We start from the raw sequence: 21,489 nt of genomic DNA, 5'->3' as shown, positions 1-21,489 counted from the left end.
AATTCATTAGAGAAATGGCCATTTAAACTGCTTTATGAACACAATGGATTTTTTTTATCTTTCTTTCCTTTCCATTCCCTTCCTGTAATGAACATCAAAGAAAAGGCACTTAATTTTGATTTTCTAAAATGGAAAGGTGTAAGAATTTAAGCAAATAAATAATGAGTGAAATGCTATAAGCCACTAAGGCACTTGAGCTTGTGCTTTTTAGGGATTTCTTTTGATTTTCTGAATGTCCTTGGCTTGGTAAATTTGCTCCAGACCCACCAGTGGTGTTTGGACATGGCTGGCGTTAATGCTGAAGCACGAGCCCCTTTCAGGACTTGGTGAACCGGGTGCCCAGGGGTCTTAGAATTGTCTTCAGCTTCTGTCTCTGGTGCTAGCTGGCAGTCGAGGCCTTGGTTTTCTCATAGTAAAGAGAGAAGGCTGAAGTGAGTGGTTTCTAGAGTCACGTTTCCCTGTAAAATTCTGAATTCTGGCACAATTCCCCTTTCTCTGTAAGTAATTTTGATTGGTTGTTAGTTTTAAATTGTAATTTTTCTACTTACTCTTTAACCTGTAGTTAGCTTTGTGTGACAATTGAAAGTTCAAATGAAATCCCTTTCCTGCTTCTTTGATTTTGCTCCTTGCCATTTAAACCACCTTTCTTTTTCATCTCTTGCTGATGTACTGTGAAATATTTTCCTTTTTCATACTGTCTGTGGTTCACTTCTTGATGTGGGCTGTGTCCTCTTCTGTTTGCAAGTCTGTTTTTCTTCTCTTACTAGAAACGACCTGTTTCCTTTTGGCCTTGAAACAAAACTTTCTATTCGCTCTTGACCAAAGGGTTCTTCATATGTTTTCAGTTATGAAGTGATATAATTTGTATTTTTGATCCTAAACTCGTGGTGATACAAATTCAGATTGGGAAAAATAAAGTCTGTAATTATGGTGTACTTAAAAATATTACATCTGTCTTGTTTAGCTTTGCTAAGTACTCCACTTGTAAGGTGAGACACAAATGAAGGCTTGTTTCTTACAAAATTATATAGTTTTTTTTTTGAGCTAAATGACATGCACTTTATTCATTATATACATTTCTGAGAAAATTGTATAGTTTTTAATTCAGGGGCGGAAAACTTCCCAGACCTTCCCAGATGATATGCATGTGTGTAGCTAGCCTGGGTTGTGTGTCACAGAGTTAGAAGGGGGAGCTGTTTGAAGAATTGTTGGGTTATCAAATCAAGCTGTTGACAAGTCATCGTTACCATAGGCGTTTGTCATTTAATGAACAAGTTTAAGTGTACTCCAAGTGGAAAGAAAAGAAAAGTGTTCACCTGTGTATCTGCCTTGTGGCTCAGCAGTTAGCGTTTTGCCACATTGCAGTTCCTGTAAAAAAGTGCATATGTGTATGCGTGTGGGTTGTGTTTTTTTCAAACCTGAGCTGTGTGGAAGTTGCAGGTACTGAGGTGGCTCCGAACAGGTGCAAATGTTTGTCCATGGATGCTTCGGCTTGCAGCACCAGAACCTAAAGATACGGACATTTCCTTACTTAATCGTACTAGTGCTGATGATAATTACCTAAAAGCATTTATTGTCCAATCCATATTCAGATTTTTTCAATTGTCCCTAGAGTCCAATCAAGTTTTATGCATTATTTTATGTATTTTAAAATTCGGTGATTGGTGCATCTAAGGACATTATCAAGAAAGTGAAATATGCAGATGGTTAACAAGCACATGAGAAGTGGCCAGCTTTGTTAGGCGTTAGAGAAGTGCACGGCAGACCACACAGGCACACTCCCTTAAACCCACTCGAATGAATGGCTGTTACTTTAAAAAAACAACCAAAGATCCACAGAAAAATAAAAATTGATTAGGGTGAGGAGAAGTAGGCCTTTGTACGTTGTTGGTTGGAGTGCAGGTTGGTGCGGCTGCTGTGAGACGACCGTTTGGTGGTTCATCACAGGTTAAACAAAATTACCGCATGAGCCCTTGGCCTCACTTATGGGGAGAGATTGTGTGATTATGCTTTATGGAATAGGGAGAATATGCGCAGAGACGGGAAGTGGAGTCCCGGAGCGTGTTGCCGTAGCGTGCTGGGTCGAAGCGGCTCGCTGGGGGTGCAGGGGGCTCTGGCAGCGGGTTGTGAGCGTGGCCGAGGTCTTTACACGTGTGTTGGGAAATGCTTGCGGTGCGGATGCTCGCCTTGTCCGTGTTTCTACCATTTAACAAAGGACAGTTTAGGAGACAGTGACAGTTGGATGGGGTGCGTGACCCTGGACTGACCCTGGACTGACCCTGGACTGCAGGCACTGGCAAAGGAGAACAGGCTCACGCGGACATCGGGGCGTGAAGAAATTGGAATGTAGACTGTGCACTTTATGTCAATGATAGAATTCTTGAATTTGACAACGGTTCTTGTTCTCAGAAAGTGTGCAGGGAGGTGTTAGTGTTCATGCGTCCTGGCCTGCGCCACCTGCTCAGGTGCGGAGAAATCAGGTGGATTGCTGACAGAGGGAGGCGTCCATCGTGGTGGGAGGCTCAAGTTTGTAGGGCCCCAGCGCCAGGGTGGACTCAGGCGTTGGAATTCTCTGTATGGGTTTTGTATTGTTTTTCAACTCTCCTGTAGGTATGCAATTATTTCAAAATAAAAGGTTTAAGAAAAAAAAATTAGCCAGGTATGGCTTAATGGGGTAGAAATCCAAAATAACTTTTCAACAACTTGATAACTTGTAGGATTTTTAAAAGTCACGTCCTCAAATGTAAGCACATCTGACTCAAGTTCAGAAATTGTATTTGTTGGTCATATGTTTGCTTTGGCCTTCTGTGCACACATCATCCTTTTCTCTGCACAGTCTCATTTTCGTCATCTTAGCATAGATGGAGGGATACTGGGTGTTGGGTTTTTTCCCCATGAACATTTCTGAAGTATACAGTTATAAGCATCCTGCTTTTTTAGCGCCCCCCTTTTTTACCCCAGTTATAAAATTTAACTACATGTTTTGAAAATTTAGATAGCTGCTTCTCAACTCCATAATATTGTAGAGTTTTGTTTTCTCAAATACTCTTGTGTTTTGTATTGGGCTGGAATGTTGAGGGGGTTAAGGTTTTAGTATTGCATGTTAAGAGGGAGGTACTTTGCCCTCCCCCTGTCTACGTGGGACATGACTACCAGGGGTGTGGATCTTCCTGGCAGCGTGGGACAGAAATCCCAGAATGAGCTGAGATTCAGCATCAAGGGATTGAGAAAAACTCTAGAATGAGCTGAGACCCAGCATCAAGGAATTGAGAAAACCTTCTCAACCAAAAGGGGGAAGAGTGAAATGAGACTAAGTGTCAATGTCTGAGAGATTCCAAACAGAGTCGAGAGGTTATCTTGGAGGTTATTCTTATGCATTAAGTAGATATCACCTTGTTATCCAAGATGTAATGGAGAGGCTGGAGGGAACCAGTAGCCATGTTTCTTGATGATGATTGTATAATGATATAGCTTTCACAATGTGACTGTGTGATTGTGAAAACCTTGTGTCTGATGCTCCTTTTATCTACCTTGTCAACAGATGAGAGGAACATATGAAATAAAAATAAATAATAGGGGGAACAAATGCTAAAATAGATTTAGTTTGAAATGCTAGTGATCGATGAAAGGGATCAGTAAGGGGTATGGCCTGTAAAATTTTTTTTTTCTGTTTGTTATATTTTTCTGTTGTCTTTTTATTTCTTTTTCTGAATTGATGCTAATGTTCTTGGAAATGATCATGATGATGAATATGCAACTATGTGATGATATTGTGAATTGCTGAGTGTATGTGTTGGGAATGTTTGTTTCTTGTAATTTTTTTTAATTAATAGAAAATTAAATAAATAAATAAATAAATAAATAAATAAATAAATAAAAGAACCAAATATCTTTAAGGAATAAAGTTAACCAAGAACATAAAAAACCTAACACAGAAAACTAAAAATTTCTCAAAGAAATAATGGAAGACCTAAATAAATGTTAGGACATTAAGTGTTCAAGGACTGGAAGACTAAATACGGTTAAGATGTCAATTCTACCCAAAATAATGTATAGATTCAACACAATATCAATCAAAATCTCAACAACTTACTTTGCAGAAATAAAAAAAAAAAAAACAATAGCCAAATACATCTTGAGAAAGAAGGATGAAGTGGAAGGTTTCACACAACCTGACTTTAAAGCATATTACACAGCTACAGTGGTCAAAACAGCATGGGACTCTAAGACCTTGAGTAGGGCATGAGATTTTGTAGGTTTGTCCAGAGTGATGCCTTGATAAATCCCAGAAGGATTTGAACAGTGAATACAAAATATTTGCAAAGTTCCCTTGGGGGAAGGGTGAGAAAGGGGGAAAATTCAACTTCCCCAAGTAGAGAATTCTTGATATTCTCACAAGTAGTGAGGACAACCAAAGCTATAGGCTGAGCCCCCAATCTTGGGGTTTGTTCATATGAAACAACCCTGCAAAGGATAGGCTAAGCCTATTTAAAATTAGGCCTAAGAGTCACCCCCAAGGGAACCTCTTTTGTTGCTCAGATGTGACCTCTCTCTCAGCCAACACAAAAGCAAACTCACTGCCCTCCCCCCATCTATATGGGACATGACTCCCAGGGGTGTGGACCTTCCTGGCAACGTGGGATAGAAATCCTAGAATGAGCTGGGACTCAGTACCAAGGGATTGAGAAAACCTTCTTGACCAAAAGGGGAAAGAGAGAAATGAGACAAAATAAAGTGTCAATGGCTGAGAGATTCCAGACAAGTTGAGAGGCCATCTTGGAAGTTATTCTTACACATTAAACAGATATCACCTTTACAGTTACGGTGTAACAGAGAGGTTGGAGGGAACTGTCTGAAAATGCAAAGCTGTGTTCCAGTAGCCATGTTTCTTGAAGATGATTGTATAATGATATAGCTTTTGTAACGTGACTGTGTGATTGTGAAAACCTTGTGTCTGATTCTCCTTTTATCTACCTTATGGACAGATGAGTGAAACATATGGATTAAAAATAAATAAATAATAGGAGGAACAAATGTTAAATTTAGTAGACTGAAATGCTAGTGATCAATGAAAGGGAGGGGTACGGGGTCTCGTATGTATGAATTTTTTTTGTTTTCTTTTTATTTCTTTTCTGAATTGATGCAAATGTTCTAAGAAATGATCACAATGAATATACAACTATGTGATTAAAAAAAAGAATCATTGTATGCTGATTGGTTTTATTAATAAAAATAAAAAAAACAAGAAGGAAGTGCTTTGAATTGACTAAATAATAATTTCATATAGCACCAATCCTCTATGACTAGAAAATAGTCTAGTGGATTTGACCTTGGTGAAATAATACAAATAAATATAGTGTATATAATGTGATAAATAGAATGGGCCAAGGCAGACTTGAAGATGGATGCAAAGTCAGAGATCCTAAAAAGCTGTGTCTCCAATATTATGATTTTAAGAAGGAACTAATAAAAGTTATGGGACTGTTTCATCTTTTTACCATCTAATGAAACTGACCAAAGGAGGTAATACCATGGATAGGAAGTCTTCAGTAGCCTATAATTTATGTAATTAAAAATCCACAGTGTGTGGGCAACACTGAAAGCACCTAACCCTGCACTGTTGCCTAGCCAGTTCTATCGGTTAGAAACTATGCCGCCTTCCTTTCTGTGTCCAGCTCTCGTTACACTTACAACACCAGCATGTCTGGTGTGGAAATGGTCAGGAGACAATAGCTGAAATGATTAAACTGTTGGGTGATGCCTACAGAGAGAAGCAGGTTTTTGCTTCGATGAAGGCTGGAAGGAACACAGCTCAGCTTTGTGTTGCCTTATTAGTCGGTAAGTTGTGTTTGCTGGATAGCAAATGCAATCCTGAACGTACTTAGAACTTCGATTTGCATGAAAACAGTAGAAAATAGAAAGAGGGCTGGTCAGGTTTTAAGTTCTTTAATACTTTAGCTTCAGCACTAAGCCAGTAATAAAGTTGGTACCAGATTTCTTAGATTTGGAAGTAAAGAATATTTCATTAATGTTTAAAGGGCAATGAGAGACCATTTCATTAACTTTGAAACTAGCGGTGGGGGGGCAAAAAGTTCTCTTCTACGATGCGGTGACCTCCACAGGGACAGCAGGGAGGCGGGGGTCTGGCTGCTGAGGGCCCTGCTGAAGCCTGGAGGGCCTGAGTGCAGGGAGGACTTGCCCCTCTGGAGAGGACCCCACCACCTGCTCTGCCCTCCGCTGCTTTGCTCCTGTGCTCTGTTTTAGTGGACAGTGGCCTGTAAGAGCGGACGGCTTCGGGCCAGGGTCTGTCTACTCTAGGGGTCCACCTGTGCTTTGGGAAGCCGCAGAGCCCAGGCTGTGGAGGTCTGTGGGACCCGCCGGGTCGGCGCCCAGAACTGAGGCCAGGACAGGCCAGCCCCGGGCGCGTGCTGCGCAGGAGCCGCCCGCCTGCTGCTTTCTTTCCCCTTTGTGTTCCGTCTCCCGCACGTGTCCCTGCTTTCCTGGAGCCTTTTCCCTGGTACTCTCTCTGCCACTCTTTTTGATACCTTTTCCTTTTTGTTCTCTTCCTCGTTTGGGGAGAGGGTTGTTGTTTGAGTGTTTTAATCTTCAGCTTCTCTTCTTGGCTTGACTTTTGGTCATAGCCCGTCAGTGAGTGCCCTGTCTAAGGGGTTAGCTGATGTTGAGCTTCCGGTTTTCACCATCCTTTGTGGGGCTCTGGGGTGCCTGCACCCCCACGCAGAGCACTTTCACGGGGGGCTGTGGAAAGAGGATACTCGTGTTCTGCTTGTTTTTTGACTTAGTGTAAATTTTTGTTTCTTTTTATGTGCTTTAAAAAAATGATTTGATTTTGTGTCCTAATCGGTTGTGGGAATTTTCAATTTTGGGTAGTCATTTAGTTGTTTTAATTAAAAACAGAATAACAGCTTATACCTAGTTGCTGGCTTTAATTGTTTTAAGAAAGTATTTTCTTGTTGCCTCTGGTTTTCTTGAATCTGGGTTCTGTAAAACGTTTGATAGAATGCTGTATAGGCCGCTGATATTGCAACCCCGTTTGTTAATTTTGGGGGGAGGGGTCCACAGGTCTCTCGCATAGCAGGCGAGAATTCTCCCGCTGTGCTGCGCTTGCACCCCCTCTGCCCCTCATTTTTGAAGGACATTTTTTCCAGGTACGGAATTCTGGGTTGGCGATTTTTTGGCGATGTAAGTTCAGCACGTTGACTATGTCTTCCCGCTGGCTTCTTGCCTCCATGGTTTCCAGTGAGAAGTTGGCGCTCGGTCTTCCTGAGGCTCCCGTGTGCAGGACACACGCGCTTCTTTCAGGGTTTGCCCTTCATCTTGGGCATCCAGCCGTTTGACTCTGGGCGGGCGCAGTGTGGGCCTGTTTGCATGTACCCCGTCTGGAGTCTGGAAGTGTCTGTCCTGTCTTTCATTACATTTGGGAAATGTTCAGCCGTGATTCTATGAACATTCTCTCTTCTCTCTCTCTTTCTGGCGCGACCACAGAGCATATGCTGGTAAGTTCGATGGCATGTCCCGCACGCTCCTCAGCCTCTGTTTGGTCATGAGTGTTTTCTTTATTAGAGAAGTTGTGGATTTCTGTTCATTTTCCTTCATTCTTTCCTTTAGCCTCTGCTCAGATGGATTATTTCAGTTGTCTTGTCTTCGCGTTCACTGATGCCTTCTCTGTGGAGCTGGTAGAGGCTTCTGATGTCCGCAGCTGTGGACTGCAGCTGCTGGGGTCCTTCTCATAGTCTCAGCTCTGCACGGACGTCCTCCCTGTGTCCATCTGCCGTTCTCCTGAAACTCTGTGTCCATGCGCTCCTTTCGCCCTTGGAGCGTATTTAGGATCGTGCTGTAGAAGTCTGGTACGTCCCAGGTCTGGTGGACCTCACTGATGGCTTCTCACGCTGTGATCGACTCCTCTGCTTCGCCTGTCACTTCCTCGTGTGTTCCTCAACCTTCTTTCTGAAATCTGGAATCTTGATAGCGCAACATCTTCTTGCTGGGCTTTGGACTCGCGCGCCTATTTCTTAGGCTCATATCCAGCTACCGTTATGGCAGAGCTTTCTTTGATGCCAGTAGTTAACAAAAAAAGAAAAAGAAAACACCTTTCCCGGCCTTTTCAGGTGAGCTGTGGGTGTGCTGTCCTTCAGGGGTAAGCCGTGCAGGCTGGTTTCCCTCCGTCCTGTGGCCGGCTGCCGCGGGGAAGGGGCTCCGGCCGTCCTCAGGAAAGGGCAGCACAGCCTCAGGGACTCGGAGGTTTTATTGTCTGCCAGACCTTCTGAAATCCTTCCTGAAACTGAGTTGGATATGAGTAGATAAGTAAATAGAAGCTGGGCTTCATGTGTTTCTGAGTTTCGCTTTTACCTCGTAGCAGAAGCTGCAGTTGGCACCGTGTGTCCCCTTCCCAGTAAGCCCAGTCCAGACTGGCGCCCATGGTAGCTCAGCAGTCCTTCTAAAACCCAAGGACTTCTTGGCTCTCTAGAGAATAATGTTAGGGGTCTGAAAGGCTAATAGATTAAACATTTAGAACAAACATTTCTCAAGAAATCTTACATATCCTGAATGTGGAAAAAACTAGGGACAGACACAGTGAAATGGTTGGACTAAAGCTTCTGATTTTTCAGTCAGTCTTTATAGTTTTCATATTTCTTCTCTTGTGTCATCTTTTTAAAGACATCTTTTTTTTCTGATTACAAAAATTATGTGGAAAAATTCAAGCAGTACAGTACATGTGTAATGTGGAAAATAAAAGTTAGTTATAATCCTATTCTTGAGAGACAGCCACTTTTTTTTTTTGACATTTTTTATTGTGAAATATAACATATATAAAGAGAGACAGCCACTTTTAACAGGTTGATATTTGGTCCTGCAGAATTTCTTTAAAATGTATAACCTACTAATATTCATCATTATTACAGCTATCATCATCATCACCTGTGTTTTGCATAAACCTTCAGTGTACAGATTTACTTTATCGGGCTTTAAGCTTTTAGGTCTTAGTGAGAAACTCTATTCTTTGCTCATTCTTGCTTTATATGAATTTATTTGTGGAATCCTTAAATGGAATAGTTTTAAATAAAAGACGATGCCAAAGGCTTTAGCTTGTTTATATCTCCCATTCAGGGTTTGTTCTTTGTTCCCTATTTGTTTTAAAATGAAAGTGGAAAGCTGGAAGTTGTCTGGGTGTCTCTGGAATCTGGAACCTGTCTTGAGTTTATAGGTTAGTCTTGAAGCGGAACTCACATTCTGGGAAGAGGGGGACAGAGTCCTGGGAGGAGGTGTGTTCTCATTACTTGTTGCAGGGTTGCTTCTGTTTGTCTCCTCCCAAGGAGAGACTAGTGCCTGCCAAGCAGAATTCTTCCTTAGTGACCTGGAAGGCACAGCCCTGCCAGGAGGAGCAAGAGTTGAGGCCGGAAGGGGGAAGAGAAGCTGTGGTTTCAGGGCAGGCTTGCCCAATCTGCACACGACTGCAGGACCGCGGATGAGTGCCCATCTGTGAGCCTTCTGCAGAGAGGCTGGGCTCCCAGAGACATGAGGGACCCTCGGTAGGGGCCCTTTGCTATCCGTGTTTCCTCCAGTGACTTGGGGTTTTCATGTTTTATTTTAAATATGCTGCATAATCTAGGTCTTAAAAGTAAGTGTGTAAGGGTGACGCAGTGGTGGCTCGGTGGCAGAATTCTCGCCTGCCATGCCAGGGACCTGGGTTTGATTCCCGGAGCCTGCTGATGCCAAAAAAAAAAAAAAAAATACTGTAACCATTTTCTAGCTCATTTGCCCATAGCTTTGACCCTGTTCACCTCCTAAATCAGAGCACTCGTCTTTACTGGGAATGTGGAAGCTTCTGTATTTGGCTCGCCTTGCTGCCCCTCTCGGTGTCAGGCGTGTGGTGCCAGGCGTGTGTCAGACCACAGAGGCGGCTGCCGCACATTCTCACAGGCAGCGCGTAACCGGAAGAAATGCCACCTTTCCTAGGAGCAGTCCACGTATTGCCTGGGACAGCTCATCCTGTCCCCCTCCCCCAGCCAGTCTGGTACCAGAATGACCGGTGACAAAGTTGAGATTTTCAGACCAATTACTTCCAAATAATTCTTGGTCAGAAAACAGATGTTTTGCCAGCCACCAATCCCTGATAGCTATCCACCATCGTGTTTTCTTATCCTTACCATCTCTTGCTTGCTGGTTTCTTCCACAGTTGACTTCTCTTTTGTACTCTCTTTGCTGTGTCTTTGAGACTCTAGCTCCACTGTGAACTTCCCTCTAGCTTAGTCTTGAAGAATCTCTCTTAATCTTACCCGAGAACTGTCTCCTGAAGGCACTGTCTCCTTTGAACCTGCCTCAGTAAAGACCCTTCATTGTCCTGCTTTACCGCACTCAGGGTGTGTGCACTGTGCTAACTCCCCTACTTCTAGAGTAATCCTTCCTCCACCCCCTTTTATTTTTCTTAATAACAGCTTTACTGAGATAAAATTCTCATGCCATGTAAGTGGCTACTATAAAGTATACAATTCAGTGGTTTTTAGTACAGTCACAGAATTGTGCAGCCATCATCACTATCTAATTTTAGAATATTTCCATCACCTCAGAGAGAGACCTCATGCCCGTTAGTAGTCACTCTGCATTTCACCCTTCGCCCAACGCCCTGGAAACCACTAGTCTGCTTTCTAACTGTGAATCTGCCTCTTCTGGACATTTCACATAAATGGAATTGTATAATATAAGACTGATTCCTTTCACTTAGCATGATGTTTTCAGAAAATTTTCATGCTTGTGGCATATGTCAGTCTTTCGTTCCTCTTTCCTGGCAGTGTAATATTCCACTATGAGTGTCCCTTGTTTTGTTCATCCATCGATTGGCAGACCTTGGGTTGTTCCCACCTTCTGGCTCTTATGACTAGTGCTGCTGTGAGTTCCTGTACCGGTCGTGTGGACGTGCTTCCCTTGCTCTTGGGTGTGAGCTTCGGGGTGGAGTTGCTGGGCAGTGCAGTGATGCGCTTGGCTCTTTGAAGAACTGCCAAACTGGTTTCTGTGGTGGTGGTGCCACTTTACATTTCTACCAACGTGTGAAAGTGCAAAGCTCTTCACCCTTTGTCAGTACTTGTCATTGCCTCTTTTAGTGAATGTAGGATGTTTTCTTATGGTGATTTTGGTTTGCATTTCCCTGATGATTAACAACGTTGAGCATCTTATCCTTGCTTTTTGGCCATTTCTAGTTTCTTGGGGAAATGTCTTATAAATATGCACTTACCCTGAGACCCAGCGATCTCAGCGTTAGGCATTTACGAGGAGAAATGAGGGGATGTGTGCACACGAAAACTTGTCCATGAGTGTGTGTGGCAGCGCTGCTCACTCATTGTAGTCGTGAGCTGGAAACAACCCCGGTGTCTCTCCGCTGGGGGGAAATAACTTGGGCTGTATCCGTATACTGTGTTCGTGCTGTGAAATACCAGTAACAGTGAACAGAGCAGAGTTCTTGTCTTGACGTTTGTGTGGCCCTCAGAAGCATTCTCTTAGGTGAAAAGTCAAGTGCAAAAAAATATAAATGAATGATTCTGTTCATATGAAGCTCTAGGAGAGACAAACCAGTCGTGAGAGAAAGCAGATCGGTGGGTGTCTGGAGCAGGGTGGACGAGGGCACGTGGGAGCACTTCGGAGGGATGAGTGTGTCTTGTGGCACGACCTGAGGTGGTTACACTGGAGTACACATCCGTCTGAACTCACTGAACTACATGCTTAGGACTGATTGTGTTTGTAGATGGGAGCACTTCGGAGGGATGAGCGTGTCTTGTGGCACGACCTGAGGTGGTTACACTGGAGTACACATCCGTCTGAACTCACTGAACTATATGCTTAGGACTGATTGTGTTTGTAGATGGGAGCACTTCGGAGGGATGAGCGTGTCTTTGGTGGTTACACTGGAGTACACATCCGTCTGAACTCACTGAACGACATGCTTAGGACTGATTGTGTTTGTAGATGGGAGCACTTCGGAGGGATGAGCGTGTCTTGTGGCACGACCTGAGGTGGTTACACCGGAGTACACGTCCGTCTGAACTCACTGAACGACATGCTTAGGACTGATTGTGTTTGTAGAGTACCTCAATGTAGCTGATTAAAAATTATGGTCTCCGACTTCAGCCAGGCTAGGTCAGGGATTAGTCCTTTTATATTTCTTAATGATTATCGTAAGCATTCCTCATTATCTCCCAGACCTCCTTTCAATTTCCCACTTCTTTCTCTCAGCAGATCGTTTGCTGCCTTTATCGAGGATGTTGGGGCCGCCTGGCATGGTCTTGTTGACGCCCCTTTCCCTGCCCTTGCACTTATCTCTTCCACACTCTTGTTTACTGCCTTTTTTCCACCCTAAGACTGGCGTGCGCCTTGACACTTCTTGCACCTTTGCTGTTGAACACATTTGGCATTCCGTGACCTTGATGAATCTCGTCCTGATGGCCCCCCCCCCCCCCACGGCTCTCGTGTAATCTCCCTGCTGATGCGTGGCCCTCGTAAAGGAGTTTGCCTTTCAGAGCTCTGCTGCCATCTCTTCCTGTCTTCCCCTCTCTTCCAAGTGTAGCCCCCCCGCCTGTCCTCTTCAACTTGGCCCTCCATCCCCTCGACTTGTAGCCCACGCTGCTGGCCTCTGTCCTCAGTCTACAGAAGTTGCTTTTGTCAAGGTCATTGTTGACTCGGGTAACTGAGTGAATCCTTTTCTGCCCCAATGTTAAGAGACCTCTCTGTGACATTTGGTGTAAGCAGTTATCCTCTTCTTCTCACCTCTTAAAACCTGTTACCTGTCCTTCCATGGCACCAAATATTGCCCTGTGTTCCTTGCTTTCCTTGTCTGTCGTGTGCGCTCAGCTTCCTTTGATGGCCTCTTAGGGGTTCCTGTCCCCTAGGGTTCTGTCTGTAACTCACCACTTTGCTTGCACTTTGTTTCTGGGAAATCTCCTCTACTCTTAGGATTTCAACTGCCATCTCCATGTTGATGATTCTGAAATTTATTTCTGTAACCGAGACCCCTTCCCTGCACTGCTCGGATGTGTTCACCTGTCTACCAAGCCCCCTGCTCAGATGCCCCCCTCACATCCAGACTGACAGTCCTAGCTTTAATATGCTGTCTTCCTCTCCGAGTTGGTTTGTCCTCCTGTGCTTTCTCAGCTTGTAGTGACACTTTCCCTGCCTGTCATCCAGGATAGAATCAGAGATTATCCTTGATGCCTTCCCTCTCCCTGTGTCTACTCTGACATTTCCAGAATCATTTCCCCTCCTCTGTCCCTCCTACGTTAGTTTTTGCCTACCTGGATTTATGCAGGAACCATGCCAAGTTCCCCTTTTTTTGGTCTTATGCCCCTCATATCCATTCACCACTTAGCTAACAGAATTATCTGTCTAAATTCAGGCCTGGTTTCATAACTCCCTGTTTTTAATAACTTTCACTGGCTCCTTTTCATCCTCAGCAGTGGCTGCATCTCATGGATCTGGTTTTGCTTGTTTGTGTAAGGGTTGGGAGGGCTGCTGTCATGTTGCCAACTTGACTTTTTCTAAATAAAACTATTTAAAAGAAAAAGGAACCCACCATCTACCATCGTTTCATAAAATAAGACATTTCAACGCCCAGGAAAGGCCCTCATTTAGGACAGAAGGTCAGAAAGGACCAGTACAGAGAGTCTGGCTGACCGTGCCGGCCTCTGATGGCCGCTCAGCCGTGCACCTGCCGGGGGGCCTTCAGCAGTGCACCTGGCCCCCGGCTCCCTGTGGCAGGGCAGCGACAGACCCGAGTCCAGAGGTGTGCAATAGCACACAGCGCACGTAGCACATGTGCTGGCGTCAGCGGCGACAGCTCTTCCCAGGAAGGAAAAGGTGACCATGTTACCTCCCGTCTGCTCTTGGCTCTGGGGACCTGGTGTTCACCGCAGACCCTGTGGCTGTGGGATGGAGCAGGCCCCTGCCCGCTCCTCCTGTGGGCTGGTCGGTTTCCGTTGCTAGGGAAGAAGACTTGTCCTTGCTAGATTTTAATCCTTGAGACTTAAGTAGTTCCAGTACTTCATCATGTCTGTGTAGCAGTTTCTCTCTGCGCGGCATCATTTGTGAGTAGCTGCCTGGAACAGCCTCTCACGGCTTCATTAGGCAGTCATATGCAGGGTGGTTATTTATGTCACAACTTCACAGTAATTTAGAAGGAATGACCACAGGTAGTTATCTAATGATGGTGTTTACACAGGTTTCTTCCTCTTGAGTTTTGGTAGAAAGCATCAGGTCTTCGGGTTGTGCTCAGTGATTTCGGTCGTGAGCGGTGTCGGAGCCCTCCACTGCAGAGCGCGTGCTGCGGGGACGTAGCCTGGCTGCAGAGCCCCTCCCGCGTGTCCTCTCGGGTGGCTCTGGTGGGAGTGGGTCTGACTTTTCACCTCCGACCAGAAAGTGAGCTTGAAGACAGGAATCCTGGGGAGTTGTTCATGGTCCAGCGGATGTTGAATGAATCTGGTTTCTAGTTTCATTTCTTGAAATTGTCAACTTTGTAGATACAAAATACTTATGATCATTGCACTTTGCTGTTTTCCACATGGTGATGAAGTGGGTCCTGTTGTGCTTCAGCGAGAACATCACGGAAAGCTCGCACCTACCTTGACTTGCATTTTAAATGCGATGCTTTGGGAACAGCGATGCCAGCGGTCTCAAACTCGCTGCGTCAGCGCTGGTGCACCGTGTGTAGTTAGCATGCTCATTTGGGAGTGGTGAGCCGGGCCCCTGCGGGTACCCTGAGGACCGGGCTTTGGGCCTCCAGCCGGCGGCGCCACAGGCAACCCGCTCATGGAGGACGGGTGCCCGCGCTGGAATTGTGTGCGGTGGTCGGGCTGCTTCCAGCAATTGATTTAAAGTGGTTTGTTCCTAACTTCACATTGCGTAGCTAACCTTTAAATGGTAACAAAAAAAGGGACACAGCCACAACTCTGGGAAGAAATGCAGATTATGTGATATTTGTAGAACATTTGCATCACTCCAGAAAAAGAAATAAAAATTAAAAAAAAAAAAACGACTCATACATCCCAAATCCCTTATCCCTCCCCCTCACTGACCCACAGTATTTCAATCTACCCAATTTTTACCTTTTATCTCCCCTTATTATTTATTTATTTTTAATCCTTATTGTTATTGTTGTTTTTTACTCATCTGGTCATACCCTGGATAAAAGGAGCATCAGACACAGGTTTTCACAATCACAGTCACATAGTAAAAGCTGTATCATTATATACTCGTCTTCAAGAATCAAGGCTACTGGACACAGCTCTGCAGTTTCAGGCACTTCCTCCAGCCTCTCCAAACATAGTAAACCAAAGAGGGATATCTATATAATGCATGACAATAACCCCCAACCTCTCAGTTCTGTTTGAAATCTCTCAGCCACTGACACTTTATTTTGTCTCATTTCTCTCTTCCCCTTTTTGGTCAAGAAGACTTTCTCAATCCCATGATGCCGGGTCCCAGCTCATCCCTGAGAGTCTTGCCCGCGTTGCCAGGGACGCCTATACCCCTGGGAGTCATTTTCCAAGTAGGGGTGAGGGCAGCGAGTTCACCTACCAAGTTGGCTTAGAGAGAGAGAGAGACCACATCTGTGCAACAAAAGAGGTTCTCTGGGGGCGACTCTTAGGCATAATTGTAAGTAGGCTCAGCTTCTCCTCTGCAGGGAGAATCTTCATGGGGGCGAACCACAAGATCGAGGGCTTAGCCTGTTGGATTGGTTGTCCCCACTGCTTGCAAGAATATCAGGAATTCCCTAGATGGGGAAGTTGAATATTTCCTCCTTTCTCCCCAGTGCCGCAAGGGGACTTTGCAAATACCTTTTTATTCTCTGCCCAAGTTAGTCTGGGATATATCAGGGCATCACTAACCTGTACTAACCTACAAGATCACACACTCTATTCAAGGGCCCTTGTGCTCATGGAGTTCAGGTAAACAAGTTAAGTTAGATAATGTGCTACCTAGAACAAAAATTTTGCACCAGATAAACATCTCTCCCTTTGGTCTTGACCAGAAGTTGAAGCTTGAAAATACGGGTCATAAATATGTAAGTTTTTAATATAAAACTTTTGGAGGGATGTAATACCACTGCCTAATACCATTGCCTAGTGCCTAAGCAGTACACTCTAAGATTTTCAAAGGCAAAATAAAACCCCAGAGAACTTTCACACGCATGTGAGGACATAGTAGCAGCAAGAGTGTTGACAGTCACGAACAGGGCTGTTCAAACACAGCAAACACGAGTTGGCTTTTTACTTTGCTTATTTTGAACATTGCTTTATTTTTCAAGTATTTGGATTTCTGGCATTGAGTTACATTTGCTAAAACTTTTTGTGAAGAAAAAAATTTTTAAGTCATAAAATTCATTTTTCATAAGCTAATATGCCCGTGAAGTAAGACCTAGTTCCTCTAAATTCATCCGTTTCCCTCCTTCAGCATCAGTGTTAGACAATGTTTTTCTTTATACTTTATAAATAATTTTTGTTGAAGTTAAATCTTTTATCTCACTTATGCACATTGGGGAAAACTGATTTATGATATGTTCTTACCACTTTAAAAATTTATTTCTGTATATCTTATCCAATACCCACCCCCAACCCAAAATCTGATGCCAAAGCGAGTGATGATGTAATTTACTGTTTCAGGGACTCACACAATTTGTGGTTTTAATTTCTTAAACACCCAAAGATTTGAAATTTCTGCCTATATAAAGAAAAAGACTCAAGTGGCAAAAAGTCATATATTCTGTAGAGAGAGAGAAAATGCATAGGATGAAGATCACCTCAGGAGTGAGTAAAGCTTTATTATTACTCGTTTGTGCCTTTTCCAAACCGTAAGCACTCGTGTGACACGCACATCTGCAGCAGTTTCATTGGAGCTTATAATTTTCTCCAGGAGGAAACCTAACTTTTTGTGGACTTTAAGAAACGGGTGTACATAGATGTGTTTTTAAGTCTTGTGGCAAACACAACACTGAAGTGCTTTTTCCTTGAAACGTAGCACAGAATGCAGCTGTGCGCGCTAATCATTTGTACCGAGAAGGACCTGCCGTGGTGGTGGCAGATGCAGTCTCGTGCACGTGTACAGTTGTAAGACACCATACAGATTAAACAGCTGACACTAATAGTTGCTTAAAGGAAAAACGAACCAAAGTAAAGAAGAAATTTGAACTGGAATACCCATTCTTAAAAAAGAGAGAGAAGTGTTTTCCAGTATTAACAAATGTATGACCTATAGATTTGAAAAGAAACATTTTCTCTGTCTTTAAAAAACCAGAAACGGTGGGAGGTGGGGCCTGAGACCATTTGGGAATTGGACAGGGTTCTTATGAGGGAATTGGCTAATTAAGACAGAATTTTACTCGTCTTCCGTCTATAATAAAATGTACTTTGTGCATAATGTATCACAAATACCGGTCTAGAACTCTCCCCTTCCGTCTGTAGTAAGCTGCTGAGGCTTTGTCTGATGCGTGGCTTCTCTGCCTCAGGCACTGCCGACACCCTGTGCACTCGTGGTGAGCGGTGACCGGGGGTGACATGTCCCACCCCTGACAAGGGGCGTGTCTTGTCACAGGTAGTACAGGCATTTCATTTCCCTCATGCAGACGTTAAGACCTTGTCAAGTAATCCTTTCGGGGATACATTTTAGACAGCCAAAATAATTTTTGATCAACATATTACATTAAAAAGAATCTTGAATTTCAAGTGGGTCTTTTCAGTGTTGTGGTATGTTGGGCTTAATGTTGCATGGTCAGTAACTGTGCAGTTAAATATTATAAGGTAATTACACTGTAGTGTTTATTTGAATAAATTCACAGCTCTAAAGAAATCTGATTTTTAGAACATGATTAAGATTGAGTCTGCAGAATTATAAGCCGTGAAATATGAGAAACCAGTGAAAAATGAATGATTTATTTTGCTTTTAGGGATTTAGAAGAGATTATTTTCTTTAAGTTGTAAATGTTTTGTGATGTAGTAGTTTTTTTCAGTTTCCTTTATGCACCCTTGTGTTGCTGACATAGCTGAAATCAATGAGCGAAGGCTCAAAGGTCTCTTCTGGTTTGCGGTAGCAGCTGGTGGCCGCACAGAGTGGCATGGACAGTTTTGCGTCCTGGAGTATGGGGACGTCCAGCTGCTTTGAGATGTGCCGCAGTAGACGTAGGGCAGGTGTCTGGTGCTGCACAGGTGGGGCCCAGGTCGGGCCGGGGTGGGGCTGGACCCCAGTCTGGCCTGATGAACCCGTGCTCAGGAGTGGGACCCTGCCAGACCAGGAGCTGCGGGGCAGCCCAGCACTGTAGCCTCATGAAGGGTTTTAAAAGAAAATACAAATGAGAAGTTGTCAAGAGTTGAGGATGCAGATATGGGGGCACCTGCTGGTAATAGTGTTTTTAACAAGTAAATGGGTAATAAAATATGGAAATGAAACAGTTCTTGCACAGTCAGCTTTGATAAAGCTTTTAGTGTCTTCCCAATTCATTAAATACCTTCCACATTATACTTTATGCCAGAGATGTTTTGAAGATTGCAGATTTTTCAGTAGGAACTGGTTAAGAGATTAGGAGAAAGATGATGCTAAAGATGAAAGGAGTCACAGAAGAGGATATTTTTGTACTGAAGGAATTTTCATCAATTTCCATCCAAAGAGTATATATGTATTCAGTTATCCTGCCTGGAAGCAAGGGGAATGGCCTAAGCAGTCTTGAAGGTCTTTCCCAGCCCTGTGTTTTTCTTTACTTGCAAAGCAAGTGCCTAGCAATTACTGAAATTGCCACAAAGTGCTAAAAAGGCAAATTACTCCATAAAAATTTGCTTTTTTAAAGTTTACTTTCTGTCCTTTGAGATGGAAAGTACATGTTACCAACTTTAGTTTTGATATGTTGCAATTATTTGACTTTTTTTTCAGTTATTAAACTTTAGGGCAAAAATAAAAGAGAAAAGAAGTGAAAGAAACAGTGTTTTCATTAAAATATTTTGAAGCCAGTCTTTAAGAAGTGAGTACTTGCCTTATTTGGTTTGAATGTTAGTTTTGTTTTTATGAATAGGCAAGGGCAAATTGTTTTCACCCTCCTGTAGTTACCGCTGTGATAGCGTGAACCCAATGATGTTTTAGGTTCCTTTGGGAAGATTCAGCATGAGGTAGTGACATTTTGTGGGTAAAGAAGTCTCGGCATGTTTTTTTCCCAGATGAAAGTGTGTAGATAATGTATATGCGATATGTAAAGTATATATAATACAGACGTGTATTTTAAGGCACAGTCATATTTAAGGTAGCCTGGGTTTTTAGAGACTTTTTCTTTTCCCAGGTAATTGGTTCTCTTGGCTGTAATTTTTCCAAACAACAGGAATGCTCGATTCTGCCCATACACGTCCCCTCTCCCTCCCGTCCGCAGCGTCTTGTGAAACGGGTCTGAGAGGATGGGAGAGGAATTCCTTCGTGTAGTTTAGCTTCCTCTGTGGCAGGGAAAAGACTCCCTGCCTTGCTTCCCTTATGGCGTGTCCCGCGCTCAGGTAAGATGACAGAAGCGGTTGGATTGTAAGGTGCTGTTACTATTTCAACATCGGACGCTGTCCTCTGGCTTAAATATCTGGAGAAACGCAGACTGTGCCTTTGGTGTGCCTGCTGGTGCGTCCCGGGTTCATGCGGGTTTCGTTCTGTGCTCTCTTCCTGAAAACCTTAATAAAGTGGATGTTTGTAAAGTACCAAAGTTAAGTGTACCAGGGAGTCTTGCCATTGAAAGGAATTCTTTGGTAAATCCTTTTGAAAGCTGTATCATCTCTTGTTAAATTTGGGGGGTGGGATTTAAAGGAAAATATGAGATTTAGGAGTGTGTGCTGTTGCGTTGAAGTGTCACATGGCTGGGAGGGCTTCCCCCACACAGCGTGCCCTGCGGGTGCCTCTTCTGTCACCTAGTCCTTCCCTCGCGGGGCTGGGCCAGGCTTGTGTGGGAAACGGCAGCACCCCATCTTAGGAAGCAGAAGAGGGGGAGGCTCTCTCCTCCCGGACTCTCCCGGCCCACCTGCCCGGGGTAGGCGGGTGAGGCTGATGAAGCCGCTGGGGCATCCCCTGCACCCCTAAGCTGGAGCAGCACACTGACCAGCCTCACCCGGCCTCACGAAGCCTCACAGTGCCTCCCCCGGCCTCACGGGGACTTACCTGGCCTCACGGGGCCTCACGGTGCCTCCCCTGGCCTCGCAGGGCCACACTGGGCCTCCCCCGGCCTCGCAGGGCCACACTGGGCCTCCCCCGGCCTCGCAGGGCCACACTGGGCCTACCCTGGCCTCACAGGGCTGCACCGGGCCTCAGCAGGCCGCATGGGGCCTCACCTGGTCTCATCGGGTCTCACCGGGTTCCAGGCTCTGCAAAATCTCCTAGGAAGGAAAGGACAAACTGTCTTTTAAATGGCAGTGCTAAGACACTGAAATGTTTCTCATGGAGGGCAAAACAAGTTATAGAAATATTTATTGTGTAAAGCATTGTTTTTGAGGGGTGGTGAGCCCGGAGAGATCAGTCTGCGTGGAAAGCTGCATGTTACATGACGAAAGGTTGAAGTGAGAAGGCCTGGATGTGTTAACGTAGAGATGGCAGCCGGGGCCGTGCACAGCCTGCCCACAGGGCCTCCACCCTGCGCCTTCCTGCAGGTTGCCCAGTAGGCGCCCACGCTCCAGACGGGCAGGTCTGCACGTGCTAGTTGGATTTTGGCTTTGCAGTATAATTTTGGGAGCTAACTATGGTCTCGGGCATTGCTTTTACCAAGCTAACAACTGGAGGCGTTTTGCTGGATACTGTTGCTTATGCAAAAAGAATATATAGGATGGCCCAGTTACAGCTGTGCTTGAAAATCTGCATTGGCGGAGCTGAGCTGAAATTTAGGAGGCTGGTGTCAGTGTTTCTGGAAGAAAAGTTCATCGCAGTAAAGGCTGAATAATGTAAGACCTAAAGTAAATGCTGATAATCGGATTTAAACAAAATCCATGCTAAAAGATCATATTTTGGCAGATATTTTTCTTAAAGCTTATAAATGTAAAACAAACCCTGAAGACATTGGTGTTTTATAAGTCATCAAATTGTGTTCTGTGTTTATATTTTAATTCTTTCCATCATTTTATTGGTATTTTCAAATATGCAGAAAAATGGAAAAATTTTATAGTGAAGACATGACCTGGACTCTGTCATCAGCACATCTGCACGTTATCACCTGCGGCTGCTGTTTAGCTAGTTCCAGCCCTCTGTCAATCCATTTTTTTTTTCTGATCCATATCATACTTCTAGAAATCAGGGCCCTTCCCCCTAAATATTCCAGTCTTTACATATCATCAACTCTAATGGGGGGGGTGGCCAAAAAATGATACACAGCGAAATGCACAAATCTTAAGCGTCATTTTATTTAATGAGTTTTGACAAATGTATTTATGAATCTGTGATCTGCTTGTTTGAAGAAGAGCCTCTGACCCGTGTTCTCCTGGGTAACCAGTT

The 21,489-nt window shown here is 44.2% G+C and overlaps 1 protein-coding gene across 2 annotated transcripts in view; it reads left to right on the top strand.

Annotated features, from left to right (window-relative positions):
• The window catches only part of FAM120A (family with sequence similarity 120 member A), a 121,870-nt gene that overhangs the window by 22,483 nt on the left and 77,898 nt on the right, over nucleotides 1-21,489 (top strand). The gene's annotated exons all lie outside the window — the stretch shown is intronic.

The sequence above is a fragment of the Tamandua tetradactyla genome, chromosome 2 (genome assembly GCF_023851605.1).
Source record: "Tamandua tetradactyla isolate mTamTet1 chromosome 2, mTamTet1.pri, whole genome shotgun sequence".
NCBI classification, from domain to species: Eukaryota; Metazoa; Chordata; class Mammalia; order Pilosa; family Myrmecophagidae; genus Tamandua; species Tamandua tetradactyla.
Note: the sequence above shows the minus strand (reverse complement) of the source record. Positions and strands in the feature narration are given on the sequence as shown.